The following is a 13,683-nucleotide window of genomic DNA, read 5'->3' on the forward strand; positions in this document are numbered from 1 at the left end:
AGTGAAGTCCGAAGCAACGCTTTATGGCAACGACACCTCAGACTGACAGAAACGTAAAAATAAACGTGTATTTAGGCTACTTTAGTTTTGTACACATTGTCATGTTAATTTTTATCAAATGCAGTTTGTTTTATTGATCACAATATTATCATTGATATTTGTTTGAGAAGGGCACTTTTGATTCATTTTGAAAAAGGGCAGGGGCTCGAGCACCTAAAAGACACCCCCCCCCCTGGACATAAAAATTACAATATGAGAGCAAGACAGAAAAGAACATTCCATTTTCCATTTTTTCATATTATATCTTCATTTTAGCCCAAAGCAAATTAAGGGGAGAACTGATTCTTACTCTTACCTGCCCAGCATCGAGTAGCAGCAAATGATAAACAGCATTGTGGCATATAAAGTACACTTTAAGCTACCCCTGTTCGCCTCACTCCAGGGTGGAAATACAGATTTAGACACAAATAAAATACAGGCTCTGAGCTAACCTGTCATAGTGTGAGATTAGAGGGAGAGAGGAGCCGACAGGAGCTTGTCAGAGTGTAGTCAGCCTAGCAGAAAGCAGCTACATGAGTTGGGCCAGAAGAAAGGAACGTTATCTTTCGGCTCCTTAAGTAATAAAATGTACACCTGCCATGGCTCTGATATACCATCTTCTCCTCTCGAACCACTCACATTCCTGCTCCCCTAAGTGCGGGAATGTTGAGAGACTTTCAATTTTCCAGATGGCTAACTAACAAAAATGTCCCATGCATCTTCGTGAAACAAAATTAATTGTCGGATTTAATTTTGTTATCCCTTTGAATTTGATCAAGAGATAATAGATGGTTAAATTCAAATTTAGTTATGTTACTTGTGAAAGAAAAATTTTGAATAGATCTAACCTACATCTTTAACAATCCTACATCTAAATGCAAAACATTTTATAGTGACAATGGACATCTACAAATACATTTTTCTTAATTTCAACTAATTTGACAACCACAATTATTCTCTTTATTTTTTTATTTTTTTTGCTGAAGTATGGGTACAATTGTTTCAGAAGTGCAGAACTTCTCTGCTAATATGAACTGCATGGGGAAAACATTCTCCTTTTTCTGCATTCTAGTAAAATTAGTACCTAATTTCCATATGAAGCAGCTCTATTAATAATAGGGAGCAATATGTGCAATTTCTCTCATCATTCTATGGGAAATGAGCTATGAAAAATGATTGTAATTGTCAGTGGACATCTCATCTTGATAGAGCATCTGCTCTGGCTCTTCATGCTATCAGCCCTGTTATAGCCCAAAAGAGCTAAAAGGTTGACAGGGGAGACATGCAGAGTAAAACGGTTTGTGAAACACCATGAGGACAACAGAATTTAAATGAAACCTTTCCTTAAATATAAGTATAACCTTTCTTTCAAATGTCCATTTAAAATTTCTATTTAAAATCTGAACATTTGGAAAAATTTTGCTTTTGTGTCTAACCAGCAGATTTCTACTGACTAAGAAATCACCACTGAATGCATAATCCATGCAATCATTGTTTACAGTGAAATCCAATTCTTATTTAACACAGACAAGGGTCTTTAAAGGTGCAATGTACAAATGAATCCAGTGAAATTCAGGACTGGTTATGTGCACAGTTCTCTGTCATTTACAATGTGTTATGATTGCTAAAGTCTGTGTTCATCCATCCAATTTTTTTAAATGTGTATTTTCTTTCCTAGCACACCTTGTATTTGCTCACTGTTTAAAATGACATCTAATGTTTGTTCGTGGCTTAAGCACTTGATTTGGTGGAATCTGTAAACGTGTCTATATGCCTGGGCTCAACTGAGGAGTCTGTGGATTATAGGGAGAGAAGGAACACTCAGATGATCTGAACACTAGGCCAGTCTCTGCCATGCTTCTACGCAGCCAACACAGTTGTTAAAGAGATTAAAGGGGCTGCATGCACGGACTCTGGGAATGATAGATTTAGCAGGATCAAGCTCATTATACATGCAGAGCGCTGTTAGTATGTGTGTGTGTGTGTGCGTGTAGCTCTGCTAGCTCGGGTGTGAAATGTTCTGTGTGTCTCTGAGAGGCTGCAAGGCTCCCACTGATCCAGCTGTGCACATCACTGCCTGTCCACACCGAAAAAGAAACATATTGCTGCTTTATTTGCATATAATGATGGATGCATGGAGACTACGGTCTAAATTAGATGTGTGTGTATTGGATAAATATATCAGCAGTTTCATTTTTTCTCTAACAAAGACTGAACTGTTTGTGTCCTTCATCTTTAGTCTTTTTTAACTGAGTTTTGAAACTTCCCTTAAATGCATTTAAATTAAATTCAACTTAGACTTTCAAAGGGAAATTGTTGAAGTCAAGGACAATGAAATGTTCCATCCAATAAGCAGAACAACTCATTTTCCTGTAAGGTTACCTGTCATGACATCTGCACTGAGTCTGGAGTCATAAATGTACTGTATAGATGTACTGTAATGAATCTGTCTATATTTAGGGCTGTCAATATGTTACAGTTTTAATTACATGCAATGCAGATTAATTAATCAAATGATCAAATTATTGTGGCATAAAATTGTGTGTGTGTGTGTGTTTACCAAAAAGAAAAAAAAAGAAAAAAACACTGTTAAAACCCGTGAATTAGTTCAATTAAGTTACAGAATACTGTAAATGGTTGAATATCACATTATGCAGTTTTACTGTAAAACATTTTACTGTCATATTTGTAGTTTTTGGAAGTAAAAACTATGAATTATCATATCATTTATGGAGAAAAAATTCCCAGTAGTTCATTGGTGACAAATAACATACTGTTTATGAAATATATTTTATTTAAATGGTTTTGTTTCTTCTAATTTTTAATGTTTTGTGTTGCATTTTCTGTTATTTAGTTCATGTTTATAGTATTACTTTAGTGTCATGAATGTTGCCCTGGTGTTTTTTTCTTTCTTTCTGTGTAAAGACCTTGCACTGTAATGCAAGTACAGAAAGTCTGTATTTTGCTGTCATCTGATGTCTGTCAGTGGCTTGATTAGGTCAGTTCAGGGTCAGCTAGTCACACTTTTATTTTCCATGGCCATCATTACATGTCTTGCCATTCAGCCTGAAAGAGACTTTTTGCTACATATCAAAAATAATAATAGCAATGTCTTGAAAGCACTGACATCTAGTTTAGATGTGGCACATGTTTTCATTCTAAATATCTTTCAGTGAATGTTTTTCTCACTGAAAATGTTGTGGCCTGTCTGCCATACAGTGGTGAATTAATATAAATAGATTATTTCATCATGTACAGTAATTGGTTAAATATCGCCTCTATTTTTAAATAATAGCAGCAGAAGAGGTCAAACGTTATGCCAGAAAGTTAGTATTTGGATTTGGTAAAAGTTGAGTCATTACTTGTGGGTTACCATGATCTTCGCTTTGGAATACTGATCCAAGTAATTAGTCATTTAGTCATTTAGGAAGATGTAGTAATACTTGAGTCATTACTATCCAAAACCTTACAAATTACTATGATCTTCATTTTAGAATTAATTATATGCATTATTCACATTAATTATAATAGTTAAAGTCAAGTCACCTTTATCTATAGCGCTTTATACAATACAGATTGTTTCAAAGCAGCTTTACAGTGATAACAGAAAAAAAGATGCATTTTGGCTGTTGTTCAACTGATGTCAGTTCAGTGTTGATTCAGTTCTGTTGTAAAGATCATCAATTATTAAAATTAGTTTTTTTTTTATCTATAGAGCAGTTCTGCAAAAATTATGCATCGTCTAGCTGTTCAGTTTTCATACAACAGCGTTAGTACAGTCAGATCAATAATATTGTTGAATATTAAGTGAAAATGAATTTTAAAAAATTGTCCTCTATAGGAGGTATGGAAAAATAGAAGTTATTGAATTGCTAATCAAATCAAACCTCATCACAAGTAGCTTTTCCACACACTGAGAAAGTTAATACTAATATGTAGAAGCTGCACAGTGTCATTCACACAAACACTAAGTAAACACCATTATGGTAACACACATGACATTTTAAAAATGCAATAAACAGTAATTTAACAACATTAAATGTTACATAAAACCCTAATGTACATAATTGATTAGAAAAAAACTATGAAGAAACATAGTTATTTCAACAAAAATACACAATTGTGAAGTGTCACATTTGTAAATTATACAATGACTTGTTCTTTCTCACTTCCAAAAACTGTAAGTTTAATGGCATTTTACTGTAAAATTGCATTATATGTATGGTTAGATTTGTCACAGTACGGAAACTTTCAGTTAGCCTATTAACAGTTTTCTATCATTTCAATATTTCAATCACAATCATTTTTTACAGAGTGTGTAGTTATGCATTAATTAATGCATACTATATACCTTCACCACGATGGCTCCCTGAGTTACCCTCACCTCCCTGGGTCCTTAGGTTGCCGGTGTCATCCAGAAGGTTTCCTGACCTGCCCTTATATCCCTATTCACCTGCCTGTCACCTGCCACAGCTCTAGGACGCCCTACCTCCCACCCTGGCTGGATTCTGTTGTGCGTGAGGTTGCGCCTTCCAGAAGTGGGGAGTAATGTCAGGATCACCATGCCTGTCACCTGCACACTACATTTCCAATAATCCTCCCTGGCCATCACCTGCACACTCTTCTCAATCAACATACCTGTCTGCCATCATACTCATCTATTGCTCTACATAAGCCAGCACCACACACACAGAGATCGTCTGGTCTTTTCCCTGACTGCTATATCGTCTATGACTTGGACTACCCGTACTGCTATACGCTACTTACCTGAATCTACTTACCTTTGTTGTTCCCTTGTGCTCCATTTGTCTGTATTCCTGCATCACTGGATTTCCATCTCCTCCATTTTTTGATGTTCTTCGTGAACACCGGACCAAACACAGGGCAGCAGAGAAAAAATGGATTCCACACACAGGAACTCAGACCAAACCACATCCACAGCCAGAAATCTTCTCTCCTCCTTCTCTCCCCTGACTGAGGCAGAAGTATCTAAACTTCTCTTCAGTCATCCTACCCTCTATCCATGCCCTCTAGATCCCATCCCCTCACACCTTCTACAAGCCATCTCTCCTACACTTTTACCAGGACTCACACATTTCATCAACACATCTCTCCACACAGGCATTATCCCTACCGCATTCAAGCAGGCTTGGGTAACCCCACTGCTTAAAAAACCCACATTAAACACATCACGTATAGACAGTAACAGACCTGTCTCTCTCCTACCATTCATAGCGAATACACTTGAACGAGTTGTTTTCAACCAGGCATTATCTTTCCTCTCACAGAATAACCAGCTGGACATCAACCAATCTGGTTTCAAGAACGGCCATTCAACCGAGACTGCATTGCTGTCGGTCACTGAAGCCCTGCGGTTTGTGACAGCTGATTCCAGATCGTCAGTTCTCATTCTCCTGCATCTATCTGCTACCTTTGACACTGTGAATTATCAGATCCTTCTGTCCACCCTCTCATTACTGGGCATCACAGGAACTCCACTTCACTGGTTTAAATCCTATCTCACATGTTGGTCTTTCAGGGTTGCCTGGAGAGGGGAGGTATCCAAAGCACATCAACTGATCACTGGGGTTCCTCGGGGTTCAGTTCTTGGGCTTCATATACACTACATCACTGGGACCAGTCATTCAGGCACATGGTTTCTCCTACCATTGCCATGCTGATGACATACAGTTCTATCTTTCATTTCAACCAGATGATCCCACAGTAGCTGCACGCATGTCTGAAGACATCTCGGGATGGATGAGAACATCACCTGCAGCTCAACCTGGCAAAGACTGAGCTTCTCATCTTCCCTGCCAATTTGTCTCTACAGCAAGATTTCACCATCCAGCTAGGTACATCATCAATTACCCCATCAGGGTCAGCCAGAAATCTTGGGGTAATCTTTGAGGACCAACTGACCTTCAAAGACCACATTGCAAAGACAGCAAGGTCATGCAGGTTTGTACTACACAACATCAAGGCAAGGCAAGGCAAGTTTATTTATATAGCACATTTCATACACAATGGCAATTCAAAGTGCTTTACATAGAAGAAATTAAAATAATAAAAAGTATAATTAAAACAGTTTAGAAAAATAAAATAAAATACAGTACAGTACAGTATTGTACAAACAGTCGGATGAACAGCGGCACAGTGCTCATTCAGTAAATGCATAGCTAAACAGAAGTGTTTTGAGTCTGGATTTGAATGTGACCACTGTAGGAGCACATCTGATCTCTTCTGGAAGCTGGTTCCGGCTGCGGCTGGCATAATAGCTAAAAGCGGACTCGCCATGCTTAGAGTGAACCCTTGGTATTTCTAGCTGATATGATCCTAATGATCTGAGTGATCTGTTTGGTTTATATTCAGTGAGCATATCTGCAATGTATTGAGGTCCTAGGCCATTTAATGATTTATATACCAGTAATAATACTTTAAAATCAATCCTAAATCTAACTGGGAGCCAGTGTAAAGACCTGAGGACTGGTGTGATATGTTCATATTTCCTGGTTCTGCTCAGAATCCTAGCGGCAGCGTTCTGTATGAGCTGCAACTGTCTTATGGTCTTTTTGGGAAGGCCAGTGAGGAGTCCATTACAATAATCCACCCTGCTGGTGATGAAAGCATGCACAAGTTTCTCTAAGTCTTGTCTGGAAACAAAGTCTCTAATTCTTACAATATTTTTGAGATGATAGTATTCTGATTTAGTTATTGCTTTGACATGACTATTGAAACTAAGGTCTGACTCTAGTGTCACACCAAGATTCCTGACTTGATTTTTAGTTGTTTGACCCCTAGAGTGAAGGTATGCGTTCACCTTGAGAACTTCATCTTTGTTTCCAAACGTAATGACTTCAGTTTTGTCTTTGTTTAACTGAAGAAAGTTTTGGCACATCCAACTGTTGACTTCATCAATGCATCGGCACAGGGAGTCAATGGGGCTGTAATCGTTAGGCGATAGGGCTAAGTACAGCTGTGTGTCGTCTGCATAGCTGTGGTAAGCAATTTGGTTCTTTCTCATTATTTGGCTCATTGGGAGCATATACAGGTTGAACAGGAGTGGCGCAAGAATTGAGCCTTGAGGGACTCCGCATGTCATGGATGTCCACTCTGACTTATGGTCTCCTATACTCACATAATAACCTCTCCCATTTAAGTATGACCTGAACCATTTTAGGACTATCCCAGAAAGCCCCACCCAGTTTTCCAGCCTGTCAAGAAGTATGTTGTGATTGACAGTGTCAAATGCAGCACTGAGGTCGAGTAGTACCAGCACTAATAATTTGCCTGAATCAGTATTTAAGCGAATATCGTTTATTATCTTTATGAGCGCTGTCTCTGTGCTGTGATGCAGTCGGAAACCAGATTGAAAATTGTCAAAGTATCCATTCGAGCATAAGAATTTGTTCAGCTGGTTGAAGACAACTTTTTCAATGATCTTGCCTATGAAAGGAAGATTCGAGATCGGTCTATTAGTTGCTTATCCAGATTGCTTTTTTTCAGGAGGGGCTTGACAACTGCAGTTTTCAGGGAGTTTGGAAAACTCCCAGAGAGAAGTGAGGCATTTACCACTTCTAGAAGATCTGCTTCTAAACTGTTTAACACACTTTTGAAAAAAGATGTGGGAAGTGTGTCAAGGGCGCATGTTGATGTTTTAAGGTGCTGTACGGTTTCTTCCAAAATGTTGCCATCAGTTTCTTTGAAATCAGACAAAGTTACTACTTTCTCAGGTGGTCTGATCTGTCTGACCCCAGCGCAACTCAAGGATGTGCTGATCACCTTTCTGATATTATTGACATCAGGAAGATCAGGCCTTTCCCAACTGAGCTATGCAACACAACTTCTCGTCCAGGCCCTGGTCATTGCTAAGCTTAATTACTGCAATGCTCTTCTGGCCGGACTTACATCATGTGCAATCAAACATCTACAAATGATTCAGAACGCTGCAGCACGTCTTGTCTTCAAAGAGCCCAAAAGGGCCCACGTCACACCTCCCTTTATCTCTCTGCACTGGCTACCACTTGCTACTCGCATCAAGTTCAAGGCATTGACGCTTGCTTACAGATCTACCACAGGCTCAGCTCCTCCACTCACTCTTACGAGTCTACATCCCTACCAGAAGTCTACGATCGATAAATGAGTGACGGCTCATGGTACCGTCACAGAGAGGCACAAAATCACTCTCCAAAACATTTTCGTTCACTGTTGCTGTTTTTCTGGTGGAATGATCTCCCTGCCTTCATCCGGAATGCAGAATCCCTGACAACATTCAAAAGACAGCTGAAAACTTATCTCTTCTGTGAGCACTTAACCTCATCATAAAAAAAATTATAAAAAATGTATGCTTTCACTTTTCTTTAATCCCTCCCTATTCTAGCTTATATTCTAAGCAATGTCTAATACATTTACAGTTTATTTGCCTCTTCACGATGAATTGCTGCTGTATTCTCTAATTTGTAAGTCGCTTTGGGACAAAAGTGTCTGCAAAATGAATAAATGTAAATGTAAATATGGTCTGGTCTGTTCCTGCAAGGATAAGAGACATTATTATTGTCTCACAACAGCGATTCAAAGGTGTGTGTGGTGCTACTAACCTGTTTGGACTAGTCTCTCTTCCTTCTCTCTGATTGTTGTTTCTTTTCTGCATCTGCCCTCATTTACCGTCTGTCAATAAACTGTTTACATTTTATACCTCTCGCCATTGAGTCTGTTTCCGTGACATATATATTAGTGCTGTCAATCGATAAAAAAAAAAGTAACTAACTAATCACACCTTTTTTTCTGTAATTAATCATGTTTAACAAAACCCAACGTTAAAGTTTAAAATTGTTATATTGTAATACTTTCACATTTAATTTCCAAATTAACATAGAAACAGCATACAGTAACCTATATTTTAAATTTGTTTAATGGCATCTTTTAATGAAAGAAAGCCATACTGATGCCATACTGCTACTGATGTCTCTGAAATATATGTTTTTCCACAATTAGGCATTCAGCATTACAGTATAATTGAAAGCTATAATTTGTTTTATATGTTTCTTAGGCTTTAAATAACAAAACAACTTTTAATTTAAGTGAATTTAAAATAATCTTCACATAACACTATTTTAATAAATGTTACATAAGAATGTGTTGATATATCAGGGCTATTTTTTTTTCTATTGGCCCAGTCAGACTAGTTCAGATTTTTATACTTCCCCTGTCAAGATGCACAAAAGTTATTGTTTTCCCTTTTTTTTGACCCATGTAACCTTGTAAACAGTGCTTTAAGATTTTCAGGTATGATAAAGTTATCGAACACTTCATAGTCATCACTGCATAAAATAAATTAAATATTAATCCTTCAAACATTATTCAGGCATGCACTGATTGGTTTAAAGCATTTGCGTGAATAAAAGCGTAATCATATAACGGTAGTGTCACGTGTGGGTTCAGGAAGACAGAAGAATCAAGTTCCAACACAACGTTTAATGATAGGGAAGGCAAACAGGCAGGGTAACACACATATGGTAACAGTGATCAGACAGAGAATGAATGTGGAGGGACCAACTTATATATCAAAGACAAAATTAGGATGATTAATAGAACACAGCTGACACAAATGAACTAATAATGAGTACACTGTAAAAAAAAATACATCCCCAAGTCAAAAATCTAAATTTTTCAATTAGTCTGACGTATTATTTCTCATTGAGCCAATGTTAACAGACTATTGCAACAAGAATTGCACTTGGGCCAATTAAAAAATTTAGATGTGACCAGTCACTAGAAATTTTTGACTTGGAGAGGTTAGAATTTTTTTACAGTGTAACGGGAAAACTGAACAAAGGAACACATGATGAACATGAAAACAAACTAAAAGTCCATGATAATGAAACTAACTGAACATAATGTGACAGGTAGCCAAAGGATGATGGGAAATATTTTGATAACATTTTTAACGCGTTAAACTGACAAAATGAGCGTGTAATAAGTAATCGCGTGCGTTAGCGCGTTAAAATTTGACTAATTTATATATTTATATTATATTTGTTGGTTGACCTACTAAAAACGTCCACTCAAAACCCCTGTTGACTGTATATTAAGCTCTTTTTTTTTTAAGCAGCTCCAGTAGATAGAACAGATAGATTACTTTCCTTGTCCTAGACTATAATTACCACAACACGTTTAAAGCAACATCCAAGAATAAGACAGACAATTAGGCACTTCAGTGCCTGTCAAAATGTATAATGATCATATAACTGTATTCACATCCATTGTGACCTTGGCCCTTGTCAGCAGATGATCTTCATTTTAAACTACAAAAATGTGTTGAAAAGAGAATGGCTGATCTGCGCAATTAAGACATTATTCTTCATTTCTATTGCTCTGATTTTCACTTGTTTTCAGTTTCCAACTTTACAGTATTTGCGGATATTGAGTAACCATCATTCTGGAGGTGTTGATGAATACAAAAAAATGGTTTTCTCTCTTCCATGTCTTGACCATATTTAAAGTTTAAAGAATGTTTAATGTTCACAGGCAATGTAATAGCTAATGTGCACTACAGTATTTCAATTTTCCTGATGAAATGTGGAATCGATTTTTCAAAGACTTTGCACTCAGTTGGTAATTTTATTATAGGGCTTTGTCCAGCCTGTGGTGAAATGTAGAACAGACGTCTCTAACTTTCGGCTCACTCTCAAAATGTAATGTATTTCACAGTTAACAAAGAACTCTCCTCATGATGAAGGCATATTAACCATGAAACACTAGCTGTGGAGACCATGAGACCCATGTGAAAATGGTGTATCATTTCTGTAGTGAGACACTTCCATGCTGGGAATTAGTTATCACAGGCCTCCAGGGTATAATCACAGCACATTGTTTCAGAGTGGCTTACCCAAAGCTCCTTTTTGTTTGTCAGGAGAATGACATCAGAGCACTGCGGAGGACAGTGTGATGGAAGAGTCATCTGCACTCAACTACTGGCAATCAAAGGAAAACGTGCCACACAAGCAGAGATCATTTATGTTGCGTGTTTTGCTTTCAAACACAGATGATACATGTTCTGAAGGACATACAGGTGATTAAAGGAATGGTTCACTTTAAAATGAAAATTCTGTCATAATTTACTCACCCTCAAGTTGTTTCAAACCTGTATGAATTTCTTTCTATTGCTGAACACAAAAGAAGATATTCTGAAGAATGTCGGTAACTAGACAGTTGATGGACCCAATTGACTTCCATAGTAGGAAAAAAGTTCCTATGGAAGTCAGTTGGGTCCATCAATTGTTTGGTTACCGACGTTCTTCAGAATATCTTCTTTTGTGTTCAGCAATAGAAAGAAATTCATACAGGTTTGAAACAACTTGAGGGTGAGTAAATTATGACAGAATATTAATTTTGAAGTTAACTAATCCTTTACGCCTACCAGGGAAGTTGACGAAGTTCATCTCCAGGTTTTTATGATCATAACACCATCTTTTTAGCAGTGGTGTCGGAGATACAATTTTTAGCAATTGCAGTTGAAATCTTTCATTGATGTTGGCTTTGTGAAATTTTCTGTGGTCATTTTTTTGTGGAAACATGGTTTTGCAGGGTGAATATTGAAGTTTGCTGTCACTTTGCTGTATGTTGTTCTATGTTTTTTGGACACAATCCTTCTTAGTGTTCGACAGTGCCTTAGTGTTGATTAGTTTTTGCCCTCTATTCTTTGCTGATGAAGTCTTGCCATGCTTTGTGTACACAGTCATAATCATAAAGAGTGTTGTTCTTAAAACACACAACAATTGGGCGGTTAAGGTTAAAGATGCTCTTGTTAAATGAGCTCCGATGATTTGCCCTTTTGGACGTCTCACAAGTCGCCCACATTTCACATACACGTCTTGAATAATTGCTGAAAACCACTTATACTGCAATGATATACAAACTAGAATATAAACAACAAAAAGATAATTAAAAGATAATAGTAATGTTTGTTTTTTCACTGTAGCCTATATACAAATGATACGTACCCCTATACATATGGGTGTGTTCACATTATTTTATCCAACCATTGTATAGGCCTAGCCTATTATTATCTCCCGGTTTCACAGACCAGGCTTAAGATAGTCCCAGACTAAAATGCATTTTTGAGCTGTTTTAACTGAAAGCAACTTTTGTTTTGTCTCAAGATGCACACCAGTAATGTTTTCTTCTAAGGCACATTTATAAAAGCTACTTAAATGTCCTAATTGAACTAAGGCCTAATCCTGGCTTAATCTAAACCATGTCTGTGAAACCAGGCCTAAATATAATATCCAAAATTGTGCTATAGTTGTGATGCAATGAGGAGATCCAGTCAGATGAAGGAATTCTGATAAAATCTATTTATTTCTTAATAGCAAATGATAAAATAATAAATGATAAAGAAAATGTCCAAAATGATCAGTCAAATTTTAATAAAGAAAGATATAACACAAACAGGTTAAAAATCACTTCTAATATCTCTAAGTAACTATCTAAGTCAAAATCTGAGTAAAATATTCTTGCCGCCCTAAGGAAAAGTAAAGTGGTCGAGAGCCCACTTTCAGTAAACCAGAGTGCAAAAGAGCAAAGGTTTGAGTCAAAGTGGAGACTAAAACAGGAAATCTGTCATCCTTTTATACTTTTCAACTCAGATGAGCAAAGGAAAGTTCCCTTTTTTGTTATGAACTAAAACAATGTGACCCCAGGAGCCACAGCTGCAAAATTAGATATCTGGCTATAGTGATTTCGACACTTGGGGTAAAAGTACAGTTTATCATATGGCTCTAGACAAGACGTGATGGAAAATTGTTGGTTTCAATTCACGGAGACATATTGTACCTATTCAAAATTAGTATCTAAAAGAAGATGCTCTTGGCTCTTTGCTCTACAATGTAGATGGTTAAGGGTTATAGCCTTAACACTTTAAAGAAAAACGATTTGTTCCCCTGTGGTCTGTGGAAACTTTTAACTCTTGCACACGTCTACAAAAAGAACAAAAGGTCAACATCAGTCAACAATATAGATCGCTATTTCAAGAAAAAAAACTCATTAAAAGAAACACTAAACAGATATTTCAGATTATATAATGATGAACACAAGAATGGGTCTTATATGATCTTACATGATTAAAAATATGATTGATTAGATGATAGCCTACAACATAAACAAGAGAAATATAGCCTATTATTTTCCCTTTTCTATCACATCAAGTTGTAGTTCCAAAAATAATTTTTGTCTTATTACTATTTTTCTTTTTAAGTCTTGCTGAAAAGCCAAATGGCAGGTTACATTGTGACCATTGAGAAGTAAAATATTAAGTTTGTAAAATAAGAAAGCTGAAGAATGTTGAACCGTCCTTGTGCGGAATTGTTACTTTTTCCAACGCTTTCCAGTTGGAGCCAATCACAATAAACCAAAAGCAAAGCTGAGAAATAGTTCTAAGTTGTGTAGGCTATATAGCCTAGCAGCCTACTGCCGTTTTACCATTTTTTAAACAAACTTGATATACACTTCCACTTTATTTATTTATATATGCAACCAGGGGCGGATTCAGGTGGTCAGGGGCCCCTAGGCTGCTCTTTGTGTGAGGCCCCCCTTATCATTATTAATTCTTTACTGAAAAAATGTATTTAGTGCCATACATGGTCC

This window comes from Leuciscus leuciscus (assembly GCF_965113295.1).
Source record: "Leuciscus leuciscus genome assembly, chromosome: 7".
NCBI lineage: Eukaryota > Metazoa > Chordata > Actinopteri > Cypriniformes > Leuciscidae > Leuciscus > Leuciscus leuciscus.